General features: G+C 46.3%; 1 protein-coding gene across 7 annotated transcripts in view; it reads left to right on the top strand.

Moving 5' to 3' along the window:
• The first annotated feature begins 13,076 nt into the window (after positions 1-13,076).
• The window catches only part of Gbf1 (golgi brefeldin A resistant guanine nucleotide exchange factor 1), a 126,843-nt gene continuing 125,335 nt past the window's right edge, over positions 13,077-14,584 (top strand). For 6 of the 7 annotated variants that reach the window (XM_048807220.1, XM_048807221.1, XM_048807222.1 and 3 more), the window contains exon 1: positions 13,078-13,344. The gene's annotated coding sequence lies outside the window, so the exon portion shown is untranslated. Of the gene's footprint in view, positions 13,345-14,584 lie in introns of all 7 variants that reach the window. The other variant, XM_048807224.1, reaches the window with a different exon arrangement.

Raw genomic sequence — 14,584 nt, forward strand, 5'->3', positions numbered from 1 at the left:
ACAGGGAGACAGGGCCCAAGGAGAAAAGGGTGTATACTGAGAGGTTTTATGCACACATATACACTATACTTTGTTAACTGATGAGCACATAGAAGTGTGCCTGGTGCACATTTGTTGTTCAATATTTATATTCAAAATGCATGCTGTGACACACCACATCCCCTATACTGCATCCCTCCAAAGGTCACTTTCTTCTCACCGGAATGTTCCTTATCCCCATATGGTCATACATGTACCTCAGCCAATCACACTTGAGAAACAACCTGAACCTCTGTTATTCATCTTCCTTAGGACAGATGTTATTTTGAACCAGGTATGATATTTCATCCATAAGAATAATCACTGTTATCACTTATTTTAACTGTCTCTCCCCTCACAAGAATACATCAAGATTAAGTAGTTAATATAGTTGAGTATCCCTTATCCTGAATGCTTGGGACTAGAGGTGTTTCAGATTTCAGAGTTTTGTTTTTTGACTTTGGAATATATTTTTTAAAAAAAGAGAGAGAGAGAAAGAGAGAGAGAGAGAGAGAGAGAGAGAGAGAGAGAATTTTCTTAATATTTATTTTTTAGTTTTCGGCAGACACAACATCTTTGTTTGTATGTGGTGCTGAGGATTGAAACTGGGCCGCACGCATGCCAGGCGAGCGCGCTACCGCTTGAGCCACATCCCCAGCCCTGACTTTGGAATATTTGCTTAGATATATCAGTTGAGCATACCCTTATCCAAAAAATCAGAAATCTAAAATGTACCATAATTTCAGAGCACTTTAGATTTAAAAAATTTTTAGATTAGGGATGCTCAACCCCTGTCATCCTTTTTCCAGATGAGGAAGCTGAAACCTGAAGTAACTTAAAGGTCAAAGAGCTTGTAAGTAGTAGAATTAGGATCTGAACCAGGTCTGTGGGATTCCTGAACTAATACTTTTCCTTCATTTGCTTTTTAAAATTGTGTTCTTTGGGGCCCTTGGGGATTCAGCTAGAACTCCATCCTGGCCATGCTTGAGTCAGCTTCAACTAGGGAAGCTCTGCTTTTGTCTGTTTCATTTATAATTTCTGAAGAGATTTAATTTGGATAAAGGGTTCCAAGATCAAAAATGAGTTTGAAAACAACAGGACTCTTGGGCCCTGTCTACTCTTTTGCATGCTCAAACACATCTCACATACCACTAGTCATACTTCTATCTCATGCTTAGCTTTTACCAAGCCCACTCCAAGGAGTACAATGGTTTCCTTAAGACCCCCTTCTTGTTGGCATTGCCTATCCCAAATTCCTGATAATGCCCAGGAACCTGCCTCTCCAAGTTTCCCTTGCAGGGTCCCTTTCTTGCTGGCTCTCCTGGGACCCTTATAATGGGGAAAGGGGCACTAATAGGGCTGAAGAATCTGGATGCTTCTTAGAGGAGAACAGAAGGAGTCTAAGGATAGAAGGAAGAATGGAGTAGAGATATGGGTGGGAGGGGTCTTTCTGTCCCCAACACCATTAACAGAGGCTTCATGGGGTGACATTAAGAGGGTGGATTAGCCCAGATTGAGAAGTGTCACTTGGTTCTGAATTTATTAGAAGCCTTTCTCAAGGAGGTACAGATGGGCAGCAGCCTGTATTTGCACATGCTAATGCCCCTTCAACCAGCTCCAAGAATGCAACTGTGCCCCACCCAAGCCAGGGACAGAGGTCAAGGAAAGAGGTTGAGAAACAGTTCCTGTTCTTTCCACAGTCAAATGGGTCTAGACCTTGGACCTGTCACTGAAGTTGGAGAGGCAGAGCTAGAGGGAACCCAGGAAAGAAGGACAGATTCAGGACAGGAGTGGAGGTGTGTTCAGCTCACTTCACTTTCCAATTTTGAGGTCAGGAGCCAGAGGCTTGGAGCTGGAAAACTTGGGCCCAGCAATTCTCCATCAGAAGGGAGATGTCCTTAGGAAGGATCTATGGCGATGCTGATCAGTAGCTTTTCCCAAATAGCTGGGAAGATGAGAGAAAAAGGCTTAGAACTAAGAGCTGTAAAAGGGGTGCTCTGAAGTCTGCTCTTTCTTCAGACCCAAGATGATCTTGAAATGCAAACCATGTCCCTCATTTTTTTCCAGGAGTTATGGAATAACAAGGCTGGGGAAAGAGGAAAAGTGGGTTTTACCTGTAGATAAAACTAAGTTCCATCACTGCCATTCATTCTTTCATTTTACTTTAGCTCCAGACTTCCAGTTTTCCAAACTCCCCTTCCCCCCAGCATTCCATACCTTGGTCTTGATTTCATCCTCTGTTTCAGCAGAGGGAGGTAGGGTGAGGAGGGATAAGGGCCAGAGTAAAAGATGAAGCTAAGAAAGCAGAGTTCAGGCTGTGTTTTCTCAGAGACAGACAGACACATGTGCAGACACACACAGGCCCCCACTCAGACATAATAAGCACTTGGACTTGGAGAGAGGGGCACACAGACACACTCTCCCACACATGTGCTCCCACATTCAGGCAGACAGATACACAAAGTCATACAGTCTCCTCTCTCTGTGACAGGGACAGCTGCCTGGGCTGTTTTGGACCTAGTCATTACCCTTCCCCCTCTTCTCCCTGGCCCCTCTGAACCTCAGCTCTCAGTCCTAGGAGCTAAGGACTCTGTGTGGGGGAGGAGGAGGTCAAGGGGGCCAGGGAATGTTCTATCTTCAGTGGTTGCTGGGAAAAGCCTACTTGGCTCAGTGGGGAGAAGGCATGAGAATGTAGGCGCTAGGGGGTGGTGATAGGGGGCAAGAAGTATCCACGCCTCTCTTAAGAAGATAATTTGGTATAGGCCAAAGGAATTCGGTTTGGAGTTAAATGTCCTAAGTTCACATCCTCTCCCCAACACACTACCTGTGTGTCTTTTACTTTTCTGGGCATACTTCTTCATCTCTAATAGGGAGATCAAAATCCCTTCCCTGGGGCTGGGGTTGTAGCTCAGCGGTAGAGCACTTGCCTAGCATGTACAAGGCCCTGGGTTCAATCCTTAGCACCACATAAAATAAATAAATAAAATAAAGATATTGTGTTCAACTTCAACTAAAAAATAAATATTTAAAAAAAATCCCTTCCCTACCTGTCTTCAGTATTGTTACAAGGTTCAGATAACATGTAAAAAATGGATAGAAATAAAATTCTGAGAATTGTTTTTCTCATTTTTTGAGCAAATGTTTATTTAGCACCTTCCAGGAGCTGAACATTGAATTAGGAACTGAGGGTATATTGAGGACTAAGAGCTCACCTTTGCCCCTGCCTTTACTTGAATGTTAACCTCCCCAGACTCTGTATCTTCCAGTGAAGAATTTCTCTGGTGAATAAAAAGGAGTATACTGCATTTCAGAGAGGGATGCAACACTGTCCTGAACATAGAAGGCCCAGATAATAATATAAGATCAGGAACAGTAACCCAAGTTGAAAGACACTTTGATGAGCAGGGACTTGGGAAGAGTGAAATCTTCAGGCTCTTGAATGGGTTATTAGGAGAGAGAGGGGGCAAGGCTGAGAAGGCCCTGACTGCGAAACTGCAGAGAGAAGAAAAGAACACTAAAGTCAGATGGACAGTGGAGAGATGTAAGCGTGGGGGCATAGTCTCCTGCTGCCTCATGTCCAGGTATGCTGGTCAGGTAAAGGCTGGGGGTAACCAAGCTATGGTCTGAGCTGGAGACAGGCTGGTGGGAAATAAAGTTCCCCAAATTGCTGGCGGTCAAGAAGCTGGGGAGTTGGGTCTGAGGCCAGAAACATCACCTCACTCAGTGGATGGGAAGGGACCAGCAGTAGGTGTAGAAGCTGCAGGATTGGTTGATGCTGGTAGGAAACACCAGGAGGGGCCACAGAGTCAAGAGATAACAGTGGTGGCAAGTCCTGCTCTGGGGGGAAGCTGCTTGTGCAAGCCACATCCAGCCTTTCTGATACATACTCCTGCAGAGCCCAAGTTCCATCAGTATGATTGTGGCAAGCCCAGACCCAAGGAGAATAGAGGTCCTGCAGGTGTGCTATGATTCTGAAGTACAGACTGAATTACAGGAGGTCTTTTGTGGGCTAGCAAGAAGAAAATATCCAGGATACACTAAGGTGGAAAACAAATCACAGGCCAGAGAAGCTATGGTAGGAAAGCCAGAGTTTCCAATAAAATAACACAATCTCATGGCAAAAAGGCATAGGGCCCCACTAAAGTACTGAAGCCAGAGAGGGTCAACCAAGGCATCAGTGAAGGAGCCAGTGATAAACTGCAATAATAACACCCGAGGCAGGAGGCAGACTGCAGAACTTAAATGCGGAAAAACTCCTTCTCTTGCAGGGATGGAATAGAGAGGAGGATACAAGACTAGTGATGCTGTGGTTCAGCTCAGCAAGCAGCAAATTTGGGAACTTAATATGAAACCATATTAAGTTGAGACTGAAGTGAGACCCTTAAGTGGATGTAGGCTTCCATTCCTTAGGGAGGCTGAGCACTCAGACTCTACTCAAATGGGAGCGAATGGAGACACCTTGGCTCACAGCCCTAGAATGAAGTCTCACAACTCGGGTGGAGGCAGCAATGATTTGATGCACTCATGTTATCAAGGGGTGAAAGGAGAATCAGATAAATGATCCTACACCCTTCTCAGGGTCCCTCCCTTGCTTCTTTCCTTCTGCAAGTGTTAGATGCTTAAAGGATCCCCAAGAGTGGTAAGGCACAAACTAAATAGCCTACAATCTAGGGAGGCAAACTGTGCATGGAAAAATAGAGTGTACAGTTCTTACTCTAACACTGTGGGATATCAGAGAGATGAAAGCCCTTGTTAGGTGGTATCAAATGTCAGGGTCTCAGAGAATGTGGGTCTCAGAGAATGTAAGGCACACTGGCACATATCTGTAATCCCAGTTGCTCAGGAGGCTGAGGCAGGAGGATCACAAGTTCAAAGTCAACCTCAGCAACTTAGTGAGAGCCTAAGAAACTTAGTGAGACCCTATCTCAAAATAAAAATATAAAAAGGTCTGGGGATATGGCTCAGTGGTTAAGTGCCCCTGGGTTTAATCCCTGGCATCAAAATTTAAAAAAATAAAATAAATATAAAAAAAAGATCAAGTGAGAGTTGAGGCAGAGAAAGATCAGGGCCTTCTAAAGAATACAGCAATGTCAGGAATAAGCTGACAGATTCAGGGGGAAACAGGGAACTTTGCTTGGTCAGATTCTCTCATTGAGAGATCAGCAAAGAAAAATTGTTCAGGTTGAGGGGTCGTCTGAAGAGGGACAAGGAGTTCATATTTGGTTCTAGGGATTCAATCTAGGAGTGCTTTACCACTGAACTACATCTCCAGCCCTTTATTTCTTTTTGAGATCAGGCATTGCTAGGTTGCTGAGGCTAGCCTTGAATTTGTGATCCTCCTGCCTCAGCCTCTGAGAGGCTAGGATTACAGGAAGGTGCCACCATGCCTGACTGCTACTTCATATTTGATATAGTCTAGACTATCCTATTTCCAACTTCTCCATCAAAAAGTTCCTAAGAACAGTAAAAAAAAAAACAAACAAACAACAACAACAACAACAAAAAAAAAACTAGAGGCATGACCTGAAATAGCTATTACTGGTAAGAAATTTGTTTGCAATCTAACTTGATTTAAAAATTTTGAAGCAAATTTTGAGTTCTAGGGGTGGGGTTGTGGCTTAGTGGTAGATCACTCACCTAGCATGTGTGAGGCCCTGAGTTTGATCCTCAGCACCACGTAAAGATAAATAAATAAAGGCATTGTGTCCATTTACAACTAAAAAATATTTAAAAAAATTTTTTTGAGTTCTATTCCATATTTTAGCCATGTTTACTTTAATATAAAAGTAAAGGACATATATCCTCAGTCTTTAAGCAACATAACCACACCAGGAAGATGGGCCCTGGACCCTGTTCAGCCTGCTGGATCATGCCCCGCTCATTCCTGTACTACTGCCCCCTGCCCCAGTAGCATTGCTCTAAGCTTTGGGAGTCTCTTAAGGCTTGTAGGCAGGGAAGTGACATAAAAATCAGCATTTTTGTGACCCTTATTTGGTAATGATGAGCAGAATGGATGGAGCAGGGGAGAGATAGGAAAGCAGAAACTACAAACTGCAAGGTGTAAAGAAGGCCCTGGGGAATGAAAATGGGAAAGGAGATATGGAGAGAGTTTTGCAAACCATTTAGAGCTCTCTTTCACTCTATTATCTTCTTTTATTTTTTCTCCCCATCACTCTTTTTATGGGCCCTTGTTGGTGACCATGGACACTCTAGTCCCCTCCCACCAAGCTCAGAACCTAACGGTTCCTTTAGATTAGCTGCCATCTCCCTCTCCCACATTCTAACAGGATTCTTTAGAGTGAATAGAGAAGAAAAGATTCCACCAGGCCCCATCCTTCTTTCACCATAACTCAGCTCCAGTTTGTCACCCTTGCCTTCCTGGACCTGGGTCCTAAGCCCATATTCATAATCTTGAGCAGGAGCTGGACACAAATAATGAGATTAGATATTTGACCTGATAGAGGTTAAACATTTCGGGAGCTTCCCAGATTGTTAGACAGGGGCAGGGTAATGACTGGTATTTAATGCTTGGGGGAGGTTACACAATCATCTTTAAGAATCTTCCTGTGGCTGAATTAGGGATATGATCAGGCTGCTCAATCAAGAGCCTACCCTTCCAAAGATTCTGTGATTTACAAACCTATAGATTGGGCAGAATAATAGCAATAAGGCTTCTTCTGGTGCTTCTCCATTTGCAAAGGACTTTCCTACACATGATTTCATTTAACTCTCAAAACACCCCACATGGTAGGAATGCCTGTCCCCACTTCATCTCAAAAAGGGCAGGAAATCATCCATGGGTTACATAGAAAAAAAGAGATTCAACCCCAGTTCTGCTCTTTGCATACATCACCCCCCCTCCATCCTGCAATCATTTGTGATTCTAACATGCACTGACTCTCCCAAGCCTTTGAAGCATTCCATTATTACTTCCTGCCTCTACCACTTCTTTGGAAGTGAACTCTGGAAGTTGGCTTCCCACTGTGTGCTAAAGAACGTTTTCTAAAGACTGGGATATAGTTCAGTTGGGAAAGTGCTTACCTAGCCTGCACAAGACCCCAAGTTCAAGCCTGAGCATCACCATAAGAGAATGTTTTCTATTCATCCTAAACTTGCATCACTCCAGTTCTAAGAAGACCCTCTCATCTCAAGTTTCAGAATTTGGGGAGTAAACAATTCCTCTGCTTATTTAGCTCTTTCATTATGTTGTAGACTTCCATCCTGTCTCAACTTCCAGAGGCCTCAACTTTAAAATTTCCTTTCTCTAGCAACCTTTGTCTCCCCCTTCTGCCAAGTATCTTGAACCTTCTCTATGCCCATAACATTCTCCCTAAGGGCCAGAGACCAGACGTGCACTTAGCTACATGGTTGTACTCAAGAGTGGAAGAAGATTCTATCTTTTGTTTCCAATCATCTTTGTTACAATGCCTTCTCTTTTTGGATTTTTTTTTTTTTTTTTTTTGCCAAAATCAGAATTTTGGACTGAGGTCTTCATGAAATCATTCATAGTGTCTTCCCTATTCCTTTCCCGACTCAGAGTCCTTCATTTCAGCTAGCTATAATTTCAGTGATTTTTCAAAAGCAATAATAGGAGCAGAAGTTCCTAAAAAGTATATCAGGATGTGATGGTAGTGATTAGTTTGACTCCATATTTATTAAAAGAGGGCAAGGGACAAAAAAGGGTTGGAAGCAAAGTCCTAGCTGGTTTCTAAGCAAATTTAAAAACTGAGGAGTGCTAAACAAAAAGCCTTGCACTTGTCCTCATGAAAACTCAGTCCGCAGATGGCTTGTCTTGCTTACTTAATAGATTTGAAGAGTTCTCTCTACTCTGTCCTTTCTAGTTTAACTGGGCTCTAGTTAGCATTGGGGTCACTGTACAGGACCAGAGGAGTCAGGGCCCATCCCCATCCACAGGGAAAACAAATAGGGCAATTGAGGCATCTTTCCCAACCTGAGTTATAAGCTCCATATTAGACCTACATCTGGATCCTATGTTTCTTTCTCACCTTCTCTCAGCCATCAAGGTGGGTATTAGGACTGGTGGGGCTAAAGAAGAAAAAGGATAACTGGACCATAGGGTTTTTTCTGTTAAGGGATTGCATTTCTCCTTTGTGGCATGGCTTTTGCATCCTTGCAGAGAAGGACTCTTGAGTTAGCTAATACCCAGGCAAGGAGTCTGGGGTGGTATGGTTAGTTGTATTGGAATTAGGGGTTGACTCTGAGTTTGTTAGGAAATTGAGCTAATATAGCTTGTGCTGTGCTCCTCCTGTGCTCCTATGGCCCTTGTAGCTCATTCTTCATTTTTGTGGTCTGGATTCACTAGCAGTTCCATTATCAGCCTTTTTTTCTCAAATTTGAATTCTGGAAGTCCAGGGTGATGCTCTGATCTATTCTGAGATGGAGGAAGGATGCCTCCCAGTTTCACTCTGTCCCAAGGCTAGGCTGCATGCATCCTTTACACTCCCTGCTCTAGGCCCCACTGCCCGGAGGATCAGAAACAAGTTTGCAAAGTGTAAGCTGGGATTTCAGGTGACCCACCGCAGCTGAGTCCATCGCACACGTAGCAGCTGGGCAGGCGCTGCTGAGTAGATGGACATGCCACCCAGCCAGGGACATTCTGTCCACCACTGTCCGACAGAGTGCCTGCTCCGGAGAGACCCACTTCGCCACCCTGGACATTCTGTCCGCCTTGAGCTCCACGCGTCACGGACATTCCGTCCGATTCTGAGGTGGCTCGGGGTCTGGGCCCATCTAGACCCCGGCACCCCAAGCCCGACCCTCCACTCCTGCTGCTTGATTACTAGGGCTTCCAGCCTCAGTCCTGCGGCTCTCAAAACCGCCACCTGACCCAGTCGCTGCCGGTCTCTCACAACACGGCTCCTATTCCAACTGCAGAGCAGCTGGGAAGAGAAGTGTGTGCGACCAGGCGCACCCCTGTTTCCAGTCCCAAAAGTCTGCCTGAGCCTGGGCTGAGGGGCGTCGGGCGCCGCCAATTGCTCGCATGTTGGGCGGCCGCCGGCGGCTTCCCAACTGGCCAAGGCCACTGCAACCCCTTTCACTCCCAGGCTGTCTTCCCTGTGCCCCTGGATTCCAGGGCGCTTTCTGGTAATGGTTTCCAGACTCCCTACTCCTTGCTTTGCGGAGCCCCTGTCCTGGCTTCAAGTCTCCAGCTTCACTCCGGATCCCCCGAGTCTCCCACTGTTGTCCCCCTGGTCCTTACTCTTGAGTTTTCCTTTTCCCAAATCCTAGAACCTGGTCTACAATATGCCCTCCCAGTCTCGACCTGCTCCCCAGGTACTGGAGTTACATCACCAAGGTCCCATTTTAGGGGTCCCGGGATCCGCCAAGATTCCTTAAGCTCCTGTCCCCCATACGGTTAAGAACTCACAGTATGTCCCGCAGCAGGCGCACTCCAGATAGCCGCGGTGGCGGTGACGGTCTGGAGGGCAGGCAGGGGCCAGGGGCCAGGCACCCAGCCGGGGTGGGGGCCGCCCCCCTGCTACGGGGCAGCCGCTTGGCTCTGGAGCTCCCAGACTCGCTGAGGGAGTGAGCGAGCCTCACCGTGGACTGCCACCCCCTGCGGAAGCCCATTCACTTTATGGCGGCACAGGGCGCCCCCAGCCCGCAGCGGCGAGCGGTGCGCCTCCCGACCCGCCCCTTTCCAGCTGCGCCGCCCGGGCTCCACCCTTTCCAGCTGTGAATCTTCAGGCCCCACCTTTGAGGGAGGGGTGCGTCCGGCGGGCCGCCAAGAATCCCGCCTCTCGACCAATCAGAAGAGCGACTCAACAACTAGGCCACGCCTCTCCCACGTGGCCGAGAGCTGTTCCATCTAGCAAGCTTTTGCCGAGCTCTGCCGGCTAAAGTAGAGTGGTCTCTCTATCTTGGGGGAGCCAACCCTCGGCGTGGTAGGCCCCGCTGGTATCTGAAGCAAAGTGGAGTAGTGCCGAGGGAGAGGGCTACTGGGGTGCTAGGAGGAAAGGCGCAAGAGCCCGCCTGGTCTCAGCGCTCAGACTTCCCTGCCGCTCAAGTTTCGCCCATTTTCCCACTTGTTGCTGTCCGTCTCTCCGCTCTTTTGTCTCTGTTCCAATCCTCCCACGTCTCGCTTTTCTTTCCTCTTTGCCGCTTCACTCCTGTTGTTAGACCCTTTCCTCCCTCCTCTGCCACTTGGATAGGCTAACTTCTCTTTCTCTGTGACTTTTCTTCACATCTCTCTTTTCAGCTATCCGCCCTGCTCTCCCCGTTTTTAGATTCCCTCTTCTCCAAGGAAGGTGACTTCGTGGAAAAAGCAGGGTTTGGAATGAGACAAACCAAAGTGTTTTCCAGGATACCACTAACGGTATCCTCGTGGAGTGGCGTTGGACAAGTAACTATTATTGCTTCCCTAAAATCTCTAAAATAAAAATGCTCCTGCTGGCTCTTTGGGCTTGTGTTGGGCACTCTTCAAAGTCACAGGCCTTTCACATCTCTCTTTGCATTTTAGTTTTGTTGGTGCTGTGCTTTCTCAGCTTTTGGAGGACTGGTGTCACCAAGGTGGTCCTAGATTCAGTCTTGGGCACAAGGTGTGGCCGTGGTACTTGTGGTTAGGAATTTGTAAGGGATATCCAAAGAACATGTGAAGTTAAGCTGGCTTGCTTATGTGCCTTAAGACTGGGATCAGTCCACACAATATGCTCCTAAGGCAAACCTGATCACTCTTCAATGGCTCCTGATTGTCCTCAGGATAAAAATCAAGCTCTGTAGTCTGACAGTATATAATAGATTAATAGACCTTTAGGTCCTGACCTTGTCTTTTTTTTTTTTTTGTACCTGGGATTGAACCCAGGGGCACTTAACCAACCACTGAACCACATCTCCAGCCCTTTTTAATATTTTATTTAGAGACAGGATCTCTCTGAGTTGCTTAGGACCTCGCTAAGTTGCTGAGGCTGGCTTGAACTGTGATCCTCTTGCCTCAATCTCAGGAGCTGCTAGGGTTAGAGGTGTGAGCCATTGCTCCCGCTGACCTTGTTTTTATTTCCAGTCTCTGAGTAGTTTTCCTGCACATCCTGGCCTTTCCTGTAACCAGTCTTTATCTTGCCAACTTTTATTCATTATCCTAAGTTCCCCTCAGGCCTCATTCTCTCTGGGAACCCTTTTTTGAACTTTCAGATTAGCCAGATGTCCAGCTTCTTGCTCCCAGTGTATGCACAAGACTTCCTTGTGCATACACTGTTACCTCACCCACCATATTGAAGGGATTAGTTGATATGTTGTCCTCTATAAGACAGATTTAGGAGATCAAGGTCTTCTGCATACTTCTGTTTCCAGGCATAACATAGAAACTCAATAAACATATCATACTGAAATCTAATAGGAAGATATTTTACCTGGTTAGTAGGTAGGAGGGGCTAGGGAATTATCATCCCTCTCTTTCTCATCTTTAATGCACAATCATATGTTTTATTGATAATGAATATCTGAAGGTATGTGGAAGCAGAGGTAGGAGAATAGGGAATTTGGGCCATTTAGAGAATTTTCAAATTGGTTCTGAGACAGGCCCAGGAGGCCACCTTCCATTTTTCAAAAGAAGAAAAAAATGGCTCAAAAGAAAGAAGTGCTAATGAGCTGTTTTCTCTTTCCCTGACTCCCTTTGGGTGAGAAAGGCAAGATCTTGAACTGGTCTCAGAGACAAGAACCCTAATGCAGGGAGCTGTTGAGGGGTTCTTTAGGTCAGATGTCAGGTATGATGGGTTCTTCAAATTAGAAGATCACAATAATGGATAGTATTTGAATGCCTGGTTTTGAGGCCACATTTCTGTAGGGTTAGGTATAGAGCTTCCCTGAACTTGAATTATCCATAAGTGGGAGGAAGTGTAGAGAGAGTTGGCATCTTTTTTTCACTGCCTCCCAGAAGCCTGTCCAAGACTGCAGGGACACCTAGGTTCTATTCAGCAAGCCGACTAGGAATTCCACCATTCAATCTGCAAGAAGAAAACCCATCCTTTGTTCTCTTCCCATACTCACTCACTTCTAGACAATTCTAAATATCTTAGCAACCTCTGTCATCTTTTGTGGAGGGGCTGTGGCAGCTAGCCATGGCAGCAGAATGAAAAAATGGGTGGGCACCCAGCCCTCAGCCCTTTTAGCATTTCTAAGACTAACAGGAAAGGAAAACTTGTCAGTGGTGATGTGGACTAACCTGTGTGATTAGCTTTTTACCCTGTTTGATGAGGTGTGTCCATTGTTTGATATGAGAGAGCTCAGAGTTACAGCCAAATAGACTAAGGCATAAGAGGTAGCAAGGAGCAATGAAAAAGTGCTGGACTAGTGAGGGTAGTGAGGATACCTGGGTTTGTCTCTCTTCCCTGCCATTAATTAGCTATGTGAACATGGGCCAGTTTTCTACTCTGGGACTTATTTTCCTGCTCTGTAAGAGATATCCAGGGTTTCTGCCATCTTGCATTTTCTTTTTCTGGATGCTAAGAATGGGGCAGAAGACACAGAAACAGAGTTGGGACGGGACAGACACACCTATGAGAAGTCACAAGGAGCAGGCAGACGGGGAAGGTTGGGGGAGGGCAGAGTGTGGAAGAGGTCGCCAGACTGGTCTTAGGATGAAGGGGCCCCAGACTGCTTCGAAAAGGAGTGATCACTCAAGGAGGATAGTATTGGCTCAGATGACTTTCACAGGATGCAGCCGGGGGAGTCAGGAGTGCCCGCTCAAGCTCTCAAAACGGGCCCCGCCTCCTTTCCAGCAAATCGTAACCTTCCTCCCCATAATGCCAAGCGGCCACTGCTAAATTGCGCGCTGCAACCGAACTCTACTAACTCCACCTCTCCAACCGCCCAGAGAAATTCCCTATTTTTATTGGCTTTCATAATTGTCACTCAGAGTATCTTCGTATCCGTTGGTTGTCTCCTACCTACCCTTTTCTTTTCCTTATAATCTCGCCGCTTTAGGCACTACCCGCCTCCTGCAGCCAGTTTCTTTTCTTCGATTGGATAGCGGGAACGCCACTTCTCACTGTGCCAGGCTATGATTGGCTGCAAACGGCAGGGCTCGCGCAGTTACCAGGCAGCGGGCTAGACTGAGGCTAGTTACCACGTCAGTGAGCTGACAGGGAAGGTAGCCGGTTCCTCCGCCCGTCCCGGCCGACTTATTCCGGTCAAGTGAGCGGTCCCACCTTGACTTTAGCCTTAACTTTCAGAAAACAGGCTCCTTCCCATCTACCACCCTCCACCGAGTGGGGACAGCCTCTGGGAGCGACTCCTCCCGGGACAAGGTTGGACATGAGCAGCGGCTGCCGGTCCTGGGACTAGGCCCCGCCATTTTGGATCCGCTGACAGGTCAGCAAAGTCTCTTTTTAGAGCTCCAGCGTTGTGAAGGCCGCCCTGACATCGCGATAGGGAATAAGGGGGAAAAAATCCTTAAATTGGATGAGCCGGGATGGGTTAAGGACTCTGGGCGCAGGAATTAAACGAGGGAGGGATTGTTGTGGGAGGGAATTGGGAGGCTTGCAGGGGGCAAAGGTCAGGCACTGCTGCAGGAGGGGCGATTTCAGTTCTGAATTGTGATCTTTCTGGGTCCTTCAGTTCTTGTTTTCCCAGGCCTAATGTAGCCGTCAGCTTTTCTTTTCCAGAGCTTCTGCATCCTAAAGAGTCCAGTCCTCAGAAGCTGAAAGTAAAAGCTAAAGAGCATTATTTATACATTTAAGGGTTGAGTTTTCAGAACTTGGATATGAGAGCCTCTCCAGATTTTGCAGAGTTTCAACTTCTTTTTTTTTTTTTTAATATTTATTTCTTAGTTTTAGGTGGACACAATATCTTTATTTTACATTTATTTGGTGCTGAGGATCAAACCCAGCGCCTCGTGCACGCTAGGCAAGCACTCTACCACTGAGCCACACACAACCCCAGCCCCCAGAGTTTCAACTTACATGTGACTACTTCATCAGTGCAACAGAATTTCTTCATTAATCCTGAATGATGAACCAGTGCGACCTAGCTAGACTCAGGTAGTCAGAAGAGTTGAGGCAAGCAGCCTGGGCAACTGGGCTATATCTCCTGTAGGGCAGCTCAGTCGCCACTCTGAGTCTGTATATAAACACTGGACTTCTGGGCCTGATTCTTCCTTTATACAATCTTTTATAGGTATTCTCTTCTGGTGTGTTTTGGGTCCCCAGGTCTTCTCTTCATTTGGCCTACAGGAGATAATATTTAATCAGAAGAAAATGATTAAATTTAACCGAGAGCAGACAGGAATTTGAATACTGGTAAAATTTGGTACTGTTGGCTTATTTTAGTGGATAAAAAGAGTCATGAGAAATGTTTGGCTACTTTGGTAGAGTCAGGACAGCAGTGAAAGATGGGGCATAACCCCAAAGAGTATAGTTTATGGCACAGCGATGACTTTTTTTTTTTTTTTTTAAGTTGTGGATGGACACAATACCTGCATTTTATTTTTTATTTATTTTTATGTGGTGCTGAGGATTGAACCCAGTGCCTCACACATTCTAGGGAAGCACTCTACCACAGAGCCACAACCCCAGCCCCCAGGGATAACTTTTGATAAACTGCTATGTTGTAA

Source organism: Marmota marmota, unplaced genomic scaffold, assembly GCF_001458135.2.
Source record: "Marmota marmota marmota unplaced genomic scaffold, marMar, whole genome shotgun sequence".
NCBI lineage: Eukaryota > Metazoa > Chordata > Mammalia > Rodentia > Sciuridae > Marmota > Marmota marmota.